The sequence below is a fragment of the Drosophila subobscura genome, chromosome O (genome assembly GCF_008121235.1).
Source record: "Drosophila subobscura isolate 14011-0131.10 chromosome O, UCBerk_Dsub_1.0, whole genome shotgun sequence".
NCBI classification, from domain to species: Eukaryota; Metazoa; Arthropoda; class Insecta; order Diptera; family Drosophilidae; genus Drosophila; species Drosophila subobscura.
Window position 1 is genome coordinate 24,153,332 of NC_048533.1, and position 13,400 is coordinate 24,166,731.

The 13,400-nt window shown below is 45.1% G+C and overlaps 1 protein-coding gene across 1 annotated transcript in view; it reads left to right on the plus strand.

The window, feature by feature from the left end:
- The window catches only part of LOC117897464 (5-hydroxytryptamine receptor 1), a 52,377-nt gene that overhangs the window by 4,282 nt on the left and 34,695 nt on the right, over nucleotides 1-13,400 (plus strand). Inside the window, exon 2 of the mRNA XM_034806311.1 lies at nucleotides 11,719-11,758. The gene's annotated coding sequence lies outside the window, so the exon portion shown is untranslated. The remainder of the gene's footprint in view (nucleotides 1-11,718; nucleotides 11,759-13,400) is intronic.

Here is a 13,400-nt window from a genome sequence, read left to right on the forward strand (position 1 = left end):
GCGCACACTCGCTCACGCACCTCACTCTCACCCGCACCGTGTGGGTGTACAATCCACTTAACATGCTGGGAAATACCATTTGATCCTGCCATCCATCTACCCAAATGCCTGTCTACCTCTCGCATTGTGTATACGCAGCGGGTGCTAAACCAAAGGCGAGTACCAGCAGCCGTGTTCTTGGATTCATTTCCGCTACAATGAAGCATGTGCAAATAATTTTGCTCGAAAGGAAATAGGAAGCTGTGAAATTCTCTATAATTTCAGTCGAAAGAGTAATTCAGAACATCCCTGTCGCCCAACGGACTGCCTTTGGCTACATTGTGTCACGCGCATTATTGATAGCCCAGCTCAATCGTTTCGGCTTGAGTTTCAGTTTCAGTTACAGCCCCTGGAGCTTCCAGCTTTTGGGCCTTATGGATTCTCACAGCATCTGGGCAATTATGGTGCTGTTTATTAAAAGGACATAATTGCAAGTTGAAACCCTGGTAATCAGCGATGGTGATGGTCTGCTGTTGTCGCTCTCCTCGTCAGCGATTTCCTCGGTTCACTTTCCGTTTTCTGCCCTAAAAGTTTTGCTCCCTCTTGACCCAGGGAAATTTGCATAAGAAGCGGTCAGAAGTGTAACTTTTGCCAGCCCAAGCAAGGAAATACGTTGGTCTGCTTTTCAATTATGATTAATGACCAGTAATTAAAGCCATGAAAAACCTTGGCAGCTCGGCAAATTGTTTTGAGACGGTCGCGTGAGTCACGCAAAAAAAAGTTCAATGGCTTATGGACTGACTGTCTGTCATCGAGTGCCACACATCTTGAGGCCCACAAACATCTTCAGGGCAGACACATTATCTTTTATTAGCCAAATTGTACACACTTGATACGAGTATTGGCAAAGCCCCACAAATACTTGTGCATAAATATGGACCAGAGATGCCCAAGTGTTTTAGCATTTCATTAATTAAATTGTTGGACTCACCTTTTTCCATATACGGATAACGCATTTGTGTTTTGATTAGGCCAAAACCGAGATCCGAAAACATGTTTCAGTTAAGTGCTGGCGGCCCTCGAGAGTAGGTAGTGGGCCTGGCTGTGGTCCCTGGCCCTGGTCAAGTGGTTCGTGTCTTCTTCGTGTCTCGAGGGTGCATTATGTGTGGGCAATTATGTTTGCGGGAAGGCTGCCCTAGTCCTAATCCTAGTCCTGCGAGCTGCCGAGTGGCAATCGTAGACCATTAATCAAAGCCAATGTCTGGCAAGACAGCCGCGAGTGTTTGCCTACTCCACTTTCGATGGCTAATTGCATGCACGGCAGTCGACTGCACGACTGGCAGTAATTGTAGGCATATTTCACCTGATTGCATGTTGCAAAAACAGTTCCGCCTCTTAATTGAATTGTTATTACTGAAAACTAACATTAGAAATGGCTTAAAGTCCGAATCGATTGCATTCCCATTCCCAATGCCATTAGCTGCAGCTTTTAATTGAATGTCTGGTGACTCGGCCCGCGGCGTTTTCAATTTCCTGAATAATTACAACAGAGCATTTCCATCTGTACGAGTAGCTCTGAACTTGAACCGAGGGAGGCACCCAATTGTTTGCATTTATTGTTTAATAATATTATTATACTGTAAGCTGGAAACTGTTCGAGTAAACAAGAAAGTAATCAAGCGCCGAAAGCAATTAAAAGCTTTGCTCTTCTCTTGTACTCCTCTCTGGGGCACTTGTGCACACAAATTGTGCAGCAGCAGATCTAGACAGACCCCACCAGAGACAGCAGACAGCAGCAGATACCAGACCCTATCCCATCAGCGCTCTGTTCTGCTCGGCACTCATTATGGTTATGCGATAATCACCATCATCAAGACGAGACGGGGGCAAAGAATTTGAGTAGTATAATTGCAGCTGTTGCCACCAGTCAACGAGGCAATGGGAATGCGAGTGTGACTGCGAGTGCGAGAGCGAGTGGCGTGGCAGCTGCAAGATATCCCAAAACAATGCGATTATACTCAATTCCATTAGGGTTAGTCTGTCCGTCTCCATCTGGTGTGGCGTATACGTAATCCGCCCTAATGCAGCCCCTAACTAATTGGCTCTGTTAATTAAGTGACATTTGCACTACGCTCCGCGCAAGCAAGCAGAACCGCGTTTCTTATCGCCAGAAACCACCCAGAATCGATCAAGAATTTGTGGGGACTGTCACTCAGGTTGAGGCAGAAGGCTTTCGCTTTCTACTAGAGTCATGGCCACACATGGCCTATCCGATAACGTTTCTTTCCTCCCCCCCTACCCAACTGCAGCAAAGTTCTTGGGTATTCTCAGTGGGAATCCGACTATATATCATGGCAATGCTCGAACCAAACTCTTGCTCATCTCACGGTGACTAACGCTGACCGTTTGCCCAAAAATAGCCCCGCTCTCACTCACACGGGACTAAGTAAATAAATTAAATTCAAATCTAAATTGATATAAACTATGCTGCTCATTGAGGCTGAACGCAAGAAAAGAAAAGAAAAGAAGGCCCGTGCTTATCGCTCGCGCTCCATTATCACCCCACCAACCCATAGACCCATAGACCGACCCATGGAACTCCGTATACATACATACATACGTACGAGTAGTACACGAAGTGGAAAGCGGGGCGCCGCTGCCAAAAGGCGGCTGGCAAGTGCGGCAGGGGGCGTGGCTGGCTTATCGCTGCTTAATTACGTTACTGATAAGGCCACATTTTGGGGCCGAATCGAGTTGATTCTTTGTATTTCTTTACCATTTTCATAGCTCTTCTCTTCATATCAAAGTTCTGCGGCTTCTCTCTGTGCATGTTTTTTCTTTCATTTCTTTTGCCGGACAACTCTTGGCTTTTTTTGGCGCCTTTGCTCTTGGCTTTTGGAACTGGTCAGCCGAGATTTTGTTAATAAAAATTAATGGCTCTGTGATTTGTTTGGCCTTAAGTGCAGAATTTCCTTATGTGTTTGACGTTGCCCCAGCCAGACTGCCCCCAGATTGTGTTTATATTGTTTGATTGTAATTTCAATGCCCTGCCCGACTAAAGGGAAAACACTCGTGATATCATGGGCTGGAATTGGAATGGGAAGAGTATGGAAATATTTCTTTAACTACGGTAGAAGTTTGCTTCATTTTGGCATTGCACAAGAAAGGTAACCATTCAAAAATAAAACTCACTTTACACTCACTTCTCTAACATAATTTTCAACCGGAAAGCACTTAAAGTGTATTTCCTCTGGAATATTTCGTAGGGAAAGGTTTCTCTTTGGGTGGTCTGATAAGAGAAAAGCTCTTCACAACGCATGTTATATCTCATTTCTCTCTATCTTTTTACTTCAATCATAACACTGCGTAAAATCTTAACTGATGTAGGTCGGGACTATCTCTTCTTGTTTGCTTTGATTAGAAGATGAATTCTGTAAATGAACACAAGATATATTAAACAATTCAAAAAACAATAACTGATTTATTGTGAAGTGGTAGCCACAAACTGAGAGACTGGGAAGAGTTACTTGGAAGGCAAGAGTATGGAATATTCTCCTTGGCCAAAGTTGGTATTCTCTGCAAAGCATTCCTCTCCCCACACATATTTCTGCGGGATACGGCATAGATGTTAATGGGGATATTCAATTGCAGAAATGCTGCTGCTCTTGGTATGCAGACAACGCCCACATCCGACACTAATGCGCCGCTAATTATTTATTTAGGCGCTTTAATTACTTATTTATCGATGGCGTCCAGCACTGCGTATGCGTTATATCAACAATAAACCGAAAGGCAAACGAACAGCCTAAAAGCGATTCATTTCGCGTTGCCACGGCACCAGACCGCAGACCCAGACACGACCCGGACAAAGAGTCAATGACATAAGGCTAAAAATACACAAATAACTATTTATAAATAATTCATTTTAATCATAATTGATATCTATTTGATATTTATGGGAGATGCAGGCCATTGGCATGAATGAAAAACTCTTCTGACGGGGTTAAATTATTTATTTAAAGAGTATTTTCCAGGCGTGTGGGATGGATTGTTTACCGGGCGGCTGTCAGGGAAGCCATTAACCCATTCAATCATTTAATGGTTAAGGCGGCCGAGCACAAGTCCAAAGTGTGAAAATATTTATTCGAACTCATAAAACTGTGATATTGTTGCCATTATTTGGCCATAACATTTTTTGTTTACTTGCGGCTGGCCATTTCCATTTTCCCATTAGCTTTTTTCCATTTCACATATTTGAATGGCAATCTGCAGGCCTGGCCTGCACTCGGTTCCGTTCCGAAAGTTCTCTCTCCCAATCCCAAATAAATGAACCGAAAATTGATAAGTTAATAAGTTTTACTGTTGTCCGAATATTCATTCAGTTTGGGTTTTTCTAATGTTTGCTTGGGTGTGTGTGGGTATCTGGGTGTTTGTTGCTTTGTGGCCTTTGGGTTTGGCTTTATCATTCGGACATAATCTTTATGCATGGTCTGGCCCGAATATGTGTGGTATTTATTTCTTCAATTAATTTAAGCGCCAGCCCCACAAAAAAACCGAAATCGAGCTGAAGCAAATGCCAAAGCGAGCGAGATAAAAGCAGATATCGACAGCAGCCTGGTGACAGTGTCACCATCATTTTAGCATTGTCTATGCATATCGGGTATAGTATATATCCATAGATGTCTATCCATGATGCATATAAATACCCAAAACGTTATACATGATTGATGTGCTGCCCACAGAGAAACATTCAGGAGAGAGGAACCCTCTGCATTGCTTCTGATGCCATTTGCAAATCCTCCTAGCTCTGGTTATGCAAATTGGCTTTATTTATTAATCCAATGCATTTTGTGGTCAGCACCAGCACCGGCCATGAATATGCAAACACGAATTTTCACTTTATTCGGGATTGGCAAAATGTTTAATTTACTGCACTGTTCCGGACGTGGAATTGATAAGTTTTTCACCATAAAACACTCTCGGGGAAATTATTAAATTAAAGCTGGGCCAACAGTTAAGCTTTAATTTATTTCTGTTCAAAAGCATCGCTTTATAAGTATTTCAAGTCTTCTGCCCATAAATTAATAAACGAAAAATATAAAGAAGTTTCTATATGCTAGTTCCAGAAATGTAAAGGAGTTTCACTCTTGGGGCTTCTTTAAGTCGAAATGTCGACTCTAGCCTCCGTTTCTTCTATTATTATTTTTTGTCTTTGTGTGCCACATAAATCTCTTGGCGAATTTAGTTTCCGATTTGCATTTGGGTGCGTCCTCAGGTTTCCTCGCACATAATTCATGCAGCTCGACACTTGCCACAGCCCCTCCCGCACCCGCTCCTGCGTGTGGCAATAAATTTTGTGTGTGTTTTTTTTTGTGGTATGCCACATTTTCAACACCATTTGTCCTCGACCTTGTTCGTAGCGCATTTTGGCATCGATTTTGGTAGGGAAACGGCGTCGTCGCCAATTATGCCATTGGAAACTATTTATAGAAGGGAGTTCTGCGAGTTCTGCGGAGGCAACTCCAATCACGCAAGTTGCATGCCACAATGAAGGCTGCCACCAAAGCCACCTTGCTGCTTGAACTTCACATTCCTGGGCAGAGCGTCAGCCTTCTCTTTGCATTTTAATGGTTTTTATTGATTTTCAGCATTGTTTCACTCGCACTGGCAGTCGCACTCTGCACTTTCCACCTGCCTCAAGGGCTACACCTGCTGCCGCTGCTGCTACAGCCATTGGTGGTGGTGCTGCTGCTGTTAGTGCCCCTCCTATCTGCCTGACTGCTCGTTATGAGCATTCATGGCATCAATTGGCGCGTGCCACCGACCGAATGCTCCCTAAAAACCCTCGACACGCCTGAACCCCGCAGTGAGTCCGCCAACTGGTTCTGTTGCACCTGCACTTGTGCTGGCATTTACCTTGCGGCCGATGTCCTCGTTCTGAGCCTCCTCTCACCGTGCCACACATCCATCCATCCGCTCAGCCATCCATCCCCCCAAACACCCTATTTAGGAATCCGCGCAGTTAAACGTGCGCTTTATTCCGAATGCTCTACACCAAATCGGGGTCTAATTTGTAGGTGTCATGGTTGGGAGGAAAATCACCCTGAGACACAATAAAATTAGCTGCCAAATTGGAAGGTCTCTGGCGTCGATTAAATTTCTGAAGGACTTCTGGGAGAATCCTTTTTTAATCAGCTTTTTTTTGTATGAAGTATGGCCTTAAAGATTTGACTTCATATTGTGTTGTGCCATAACCCTTTCGAGAATTCCAGAAAAATCGCTTTCAACTTATTGATATCCCCGTTTAAGGTGCACATTTGGCTGAATAAATCCCCGGATAATATTTCACAAGTTTCAGTTATGCAAAGCAGACTCCTGAATAGCCTTCAGGATGTCGACCATTACTGGAGAGAAACGTAGAGAGTGGGAAGAGAGTACCCCGTATAAGCTGTAAGCCTCGACGATGGCACTTTACTCAATTTTTTTTTGTCATCTCTGTCCTCTTCTATATGTGACCTCTCTTTCAGTTTGTTCTCTATCCGCCTCTCTGTCATTCACGTTACGTTTTGGTTACATTTTCTTACTCTTTCTGTTGCTGCTACTCCGCCATTGCTTCTGCTCCTACTGCTCCTGCTGCCGCTGCTGCTCCCGGTGCTTCCGGTGAGCACGCCTCGCTTATCAGCGCATTTTCAGTTGTTTCTTGTTGCTGTGTCTGGTCTGCTCGCCCCAAAAGACCACCGACACCCCCGTACAACCATCATTTTGGTACAGACCCCACACTCTACGTCGTTTCCCTGGGGCCAACTCGTTGCTTGTTTGCCTGTTTTGCATGTCATGCGCTTGTTTGTTTTTTGCTCCTGTTTTCTTCGTTTTGTGTTTCCTTCCGTTTTCAATTTCTTTTTACATGTTCGCGTTTGGTCGTTGTTCCTCCGTCCGCTTTTCTTGTGCCTCACCCCTCCGCTCCGCCGCTTTTCTCATTTTATTTTTGCATATTTTGAGCAGGTCCTTCGTATGACATTTCTGCTGGCTCATGGATTCAAGGATTTGGTAGAAGGGAGCACGGCCTGCATCCATATATCTCATTCTTACGCTTTTTGTGTGCCAAGGATTTCAGCACATTCTTACAAGCCTGATATTAATTTCTTTGCCAGTGATCATCTGCTTTTTCTCAATTGTCGGACAAGCAGTTGTCGCCTGCGAAATTGATTTGCGACAAAGATGCAACAGACTGGACCTCAATTATTGTCCCTATTCATTTGTGGGGCATGCCCATATACAAAGCTCTAATTGAATTCTAACTTAATTTATGGCTCAGCTACACAAACATTACAAATATTTGGCCAGGAGGAGATGGCCCTGCTTTAATTGGAAATGCCACAACAAGGCCCGGAGCATGGCCTGGGAAGTGAGTGTGGGTACATGGGAGGGCCATCAAAGTCGACTTTAACGCATGACCTGCCAGATCAGAGCCACTGGAGCGGCAGTAATTCATAATAATACAAGTTATGTATACATTAAATCCAATAATTTATTGATTTTTCATATGAGAATTCACCACGCATCCGGACAATAGATGGGGGACTAGCTATGCGAAAGGGGATGACTTCCGCTTTGTTTGCCTCAGATCTCAGATGTCAATAAAAATATGTGCGGCCAGAGTCCAAGGAACTTCATCATCGTCTACAACCTCCATCATCATCGATGGGTGGATTCCGAATTCTGAATCAAAGATGAATGCGTGACCCAAGCAAAAGTTGTGATTGGAATGAATTAAGCGAACAAGACTTTGGCTCTCTCACGCGGCCATCTCTGGAGCCCAAAGCTGAGTGATTGACATGACCGCAGGGGTTCGGTCGGTCGGACGGTAGGACGGTCGGTGGCAGCAGCCAGGACATCGTCCTAATGGCCCATTGACAATTATAGCGGTACTAAATCTTGTCGAAAGAGAGAGTAAGAGAGTGTCGGGGGGTTTTGACAAACATGCCCCCTGTCATATGCACAAACGTTGTCCAACCAAAGCCGACTTCAACTTTAGTTTGCTTCTCTTTGTTTGTCTTTGATGGGGATCGGAGGGCGGAGTGCGAAGTACGGGTTCCAGGGTCGGGCTGCTGCCTGTGGTAGTGGTCAGGGTGGAGGCTGGGGACTTGGATCTTGCATATTATTCAATTAAAATCGCACTACTATTAAGCTTGTACGGACAACTGTCAGCAGCACGCACGCAATCAATGTCAACACGAACAGGGGCACACATTCCAGTTAACTGCAGATGAGGCAAAGGATATCCATACACAGATGAGGCAAAGGATATGTGCCCCTTCACACACACACGCACACACCCAGATGAGGAAAATGAGGCAATCGGATCTGTGGGTGAGCAACAACAGCCACAGTTTTTGGTGGGTGTACGTTAATAGAACTTAGACTCGCATAAATGTCAGCTACAAGATTGGATAACCCCGGGCTAAAACTAAGTCTCTGCATATGCGTGTCTGAAGTGTTTGCCCCCGGGGGGAGGTGGACACTCGACTCACTCTGCCTCCCAAAGGCAGGCAGCAACAAGGGAGATAACTATGGTAAATGTGGCGACTAGAAGATACCCACCACAAGGGCTCGAAGAAGGAGTAATCCCACGATGCAGAATGAAAAGACAGGGATCGAGCATCTTCAAGCCTGCAACATCCTTCTACTCAAAATGGATATACCCTACTGGTGCACGTTATCCTCAAGTACCGGGCATAAAAATTGGACGAGCTGTGCCAGCTTTAAATTTATGTGCAACAGTGGAGGCTGCTTAAAGCGGAGCTTGCAGTTGCGCTGCGCAAGTTTCGACAGTGGCCAAAGCTTACTGTACTTAGTTCAGGTTTTCTTCAGCTTCGTGTTTTCAAGCGTCCCGAGCAAATTAAGACAGAGCAACACAACAGGGGAAACACTGCCACATGCCCCTTGTGGCTTGCTACTTCGGTTGTGCCTCATCTGGCAGCTCGACCTCGCACAAAGTTTTCGTCTGTTGTGTGTTGTGTGCCTCACGAAAGTTACCCAAATGGCAAAGAGGAAAACCTGAAAGAAGATGAAAAAAGGAAAAGAAAACTGTTGCCCCCAATGAACTTTTGCATAAGATGTTGAGAATACGAGTGGATGATGCGATGGGGCCACTGTCAGTGGCGTTAAGTGGCGCCCAGCCAAGACGCAGCATCAGCAGTTGCCGTTGCCTGCCTCTATATCTGCCACATCCGATACTCATTCCCACACCCTCCCAGCTGGCCTGCTGAGGGGTAGATAGCGTGCAGAGAGGGATAGAGAGAGCGAGTGGCTGGGGTAGCTCTTGGAGTAGGTGCTGGAGGAGCCGCGCAGACGACCATTCGCTGCCTATCCCCCATGTAGCCTTATTTTTACGGCTATCGTTTCAATTTTTATGGCTTAAGTTGTTGTAAATTTAGTTGGAAGTAGAGTTGCGCTCTGGCACTCTTCCCTTCCATCCTCCCTTCTTGACACGCAGTTCGAAGGCTCTTCAATGGGGCACAACAGCGTGGTGCCCCAGCGTTGAATCGATATCCTCTAGCTGTCCGCAGTGACCCACTCCGGCTGCGTGTCGGACTGCTGTCCTATTAGCCGTCAAGCGGAAAATTTAATACTGTTTATTTACACAATTTCCCAGTTAGTCCCGGCATCAGAGTTACCTAACGCTCACTGTCTGTCCGTCTGTCTTTATGTCTGTCTGACACTGTTTTTTTCCTGGGTCTGCTCTTGGCTTCTTGGTCGCTTTGAACGTTGCGTAATTCTGCTTCTCTTTCGGTTTAAATAACTCTGTCTCCTTCTCTCTCTCTGTTTGTGGCTGTGGCAACCACACGCACTCACACTCCCATTTACACTTTGTGTGAAAAATACGAGTTAACAGTACATTTGCCGTAGAATTTATTCGCTGATAAAGGTGAAAGTTAACCCCGACACGCCACGCCCACAGCTACCAAGTCCGCCTCCACTTCCGCCAAGGTCCTGTGTGCTGTCCTGTGCGTGGCATACGATTACGCATTGCGTATTTTATTCAATTTGCAACACCTGGAAACACTTTCAGGATAACCTTATTAGCCCCCACGATATAAGGCTTCCCTGATTCTTCAATCAGCGCCTAATGATGGAAGAACTAAAAAAGTCAGAAATCTGGTCAGATATTCCGCGTCAATGGGGAGGATTTACCAAAAGAAGGCATTGGATGAAGCTATTAGAAACTGAATATTGTTTGGGAACGTAACCTAGGTTCGGTGCTAATACTTGGTATTAATCTCCTTTAACTTTTTTGTCGATATGAGAAAAAGCAGAGATCCCTGTGCCATTCCTCAACTATTTTCTCAGATAGAAGACTGCTTCTGATACTCTGCCCATTTCCACAGCCAACAAGCGGACGATATGGGTACAAAAATAAAATGACCTCTTTGTATTTTAGGCCAAAAGATAGCCAAAAATAGTTCAATAATAATTCAGGCAGTGGGTAAATATTGCTATCATATTGTATCCAACTTGTTTTAAAACTTTTCTGAAAGTGTTTCTGTTGAATGGGTTAAAGCTTGGGCCTTTTATTGCAATTTCATTTATTTATTTGCTATCGCCTTTCGTGCTCCCTGCATTTATTCGAGTAATTTTGTCTGGGGCATGAATAATAGACGACTCACCGCTTCAGCACAAGCAATGCGATGAGCACTACGAATGCAAATCGAGAAGTGAAAAAAAAACCAGTGGGATTTGTGGAGGAAGGCAGAAGCTAAGCTGCAAGTCTGTGCTGCCTATGGGGCAGAGAGCGTGGAGAGCGTGTTTTATCCGTTGGTACCGCGTGGAGAGCGAGGGTATATCGGGGTGGATCTCGTAATTTGATACCAAGAGACTTTGACAAAGATAAGATTTAGGGTGGAAAAATGGAATAAATTTCAGAAGAATCTTCTTGTTGCCAATAATGCACGAAATTGAATGGAAGGTATCTTCTGGGTCTCAATACACCATATACGAGTATTTTTCATACTTTTTGTTCCATACAATTTATGCGAAATCACGTATGCCAGGGCATAACAAATCAAGCACAATGCTCGTACTATAAATAATGCAACAGCCGAAATGCAATGCTATGTGATTGTGGGATCCACACATGGGAGACACACTAAGAATTCTCTCTCTCACTCTCTGTCTCCGACTGGAAGTTTAAAATAAACATTGAATTTGGTGGCAGTCGGACAGGTGGAGAGTGGAGAGCTGACTAGGCAAACATAGTATCTATAGCTGCTTTTCCCATTTTGTTACCCACCCATGCCCCATGTCATTGACTGCTGTCAGCCGTAGGCTCTTTGCTGCCAGACAGGGATGGAGACGGAGACGGCGCACTTTGACCCATTTCTATGTGAACCCTGCACAAGCGTTAATCTTTTTTATGTTCAGTACCATCCTGGGTCGCTGAGATTCAATATAAGATATTTTTCAATGGAGCTCAAGAGTGGGAGTCGGCTTTGGGGAGTGGCCTGCGGAGGCCCTTCAATTTTATTCAACATTTCGGCTGTCATTTGGTCCTGAGTGGCACTTCGTGTTTGCTTTATTGGGTTCATCAGCTGTCGGCATATGTGGGTTTATTTCAATAGTTGCCATAGGAAACCCGAAACCCAAACTTCATGGTTTTCCTCCCTACGATACAATACTTTCTAATATTCCCATGATTGAACCCCATTTTAACCAGTCTTTTCATTCTTCATCTCTTTGCAGACTGCATATACTTCGTACGAATACGAAACGGGGCCACAAGGTGAGTCTGGGCGTCTGTGAATTAGACTATAGTGGCATTTGGGAGTTGGAATTTCGGACTCAAAAGCACATTCCACTCGAGCGAAGCGCAAGAAAAATTTGACTCTAGATTAGGCCATAAAAATACGCATTAAGCTGTCTGGAAGAGATAACTTCATATGAATTTATTGACATTTCGGTTGGTCAGTCCCACTCGTCCAGTACCACTTGTTTGCCCTCAGAACGATTCGTTGGTCCGGTCAACAGAGCATGAAAAGGCCAACATCCGTTGTGGCTAATGTGCCTGTGGGCAGTATGTGAGGATGCTAGGAGGGGACGAAGGGAGGAGAGCAACAGAAGGGTCCTTTGTGTGAATGCGGCTAGTGAGAAATACATAAATAAATTAGTTACGTGCCTGCCAGAACAGAACCCCCATCTGTGCAGCATTTGTTATCAACTTTTTTGTTTGGAATATGAAAGGGAAATATGTTTTTTTGAAAGTACTGTCATACCTTGAGGGACAATTCTGATGGGTTAAGCTCCTCAATAGTTGCCATGGACCATTTCTTTCACTTAGATACTCCCCAAACGGTTAGAGCTGATTTATGGATAGAGATCCTTTATGCAGAGTTTAAATCACAAGCTCGGACACCGCTTAACTCTGCGGTTGTGCTTCATAAATTTTGTTTATACATTTGTTTTGCTGCCTTTCTCTGCCTTTGCTGTGGTCCGCCATTTTTTTCGCTCTAGATTTATTTTCGCCGGCTTTTTTTCATCCGTTGGTCAATTATTCAGACCGAAACGAAACGCTTGTGGTTTGCACACAGGCTACATAAAGGCAGGCAGATTGGCCTGGGATGAGATGGTCCCTGAGAACTAGAGCATTTACATGGGTAGACAGCTGCATCCATGGAGGAGCATGGGTCTGTGTACACACCCAACGAGACGTGTGACTGTTGACGGGCTTGTGTAAATTGCATAAACTTGGTAAATGTGCAAAAAGTGCTGCTACAGCCACTCCCTCAACAGGTGGGGAGATGAGGAGACGGTCGGTCCGGCGCCAGTCAGTCCTTCAGTTCATTATGTGGCCAGAACTGTTTACCCAGTGGCCTGCTCCTCTTGCTGCTGTCCTTCTGTGGTGCCAGTCAGTCAGTCATTGGGCTGGTCACTCGACTGCAGTGCCAAGTCCTCAGGCAGCCTGTTCGCATCCTGTGACCACATCCTGTCGGCGGCACGCCAGCCTCTGTCCCATGCCATCCCATTTCTACCCCAATACCAATCCCAGGCTGACTGACGAGAGCGAGCAACCAACCATTGTGTTTGGCTGGCAACAGCAGTAGCATTCATATGACTTCTCTCAGACACAAGGCATTATGACGCCCCGACTGAGCTCCTCTGTAGTGTGTCGAGAAGAAATCAAGCGTAATGAAGCCCCAGACCCAGCCCCAGCCCCAACACCCACCCCAACACCCACCCCAACCCCAACCCTGACAAATAAAGGTTTACTTAGCCAATGTTCTGTTCGGTTCTTGTCTGTTCTGCTCCTCTGCCCATTGAAAATTCAACCAAATGATAATAGATAAGCCGCTTGACACTAACACGCTTAGGCACTCAAGGGTTGCTTTGATTTAGCCCTGTTCTACCTCTTGATAGGTGGAACAGCA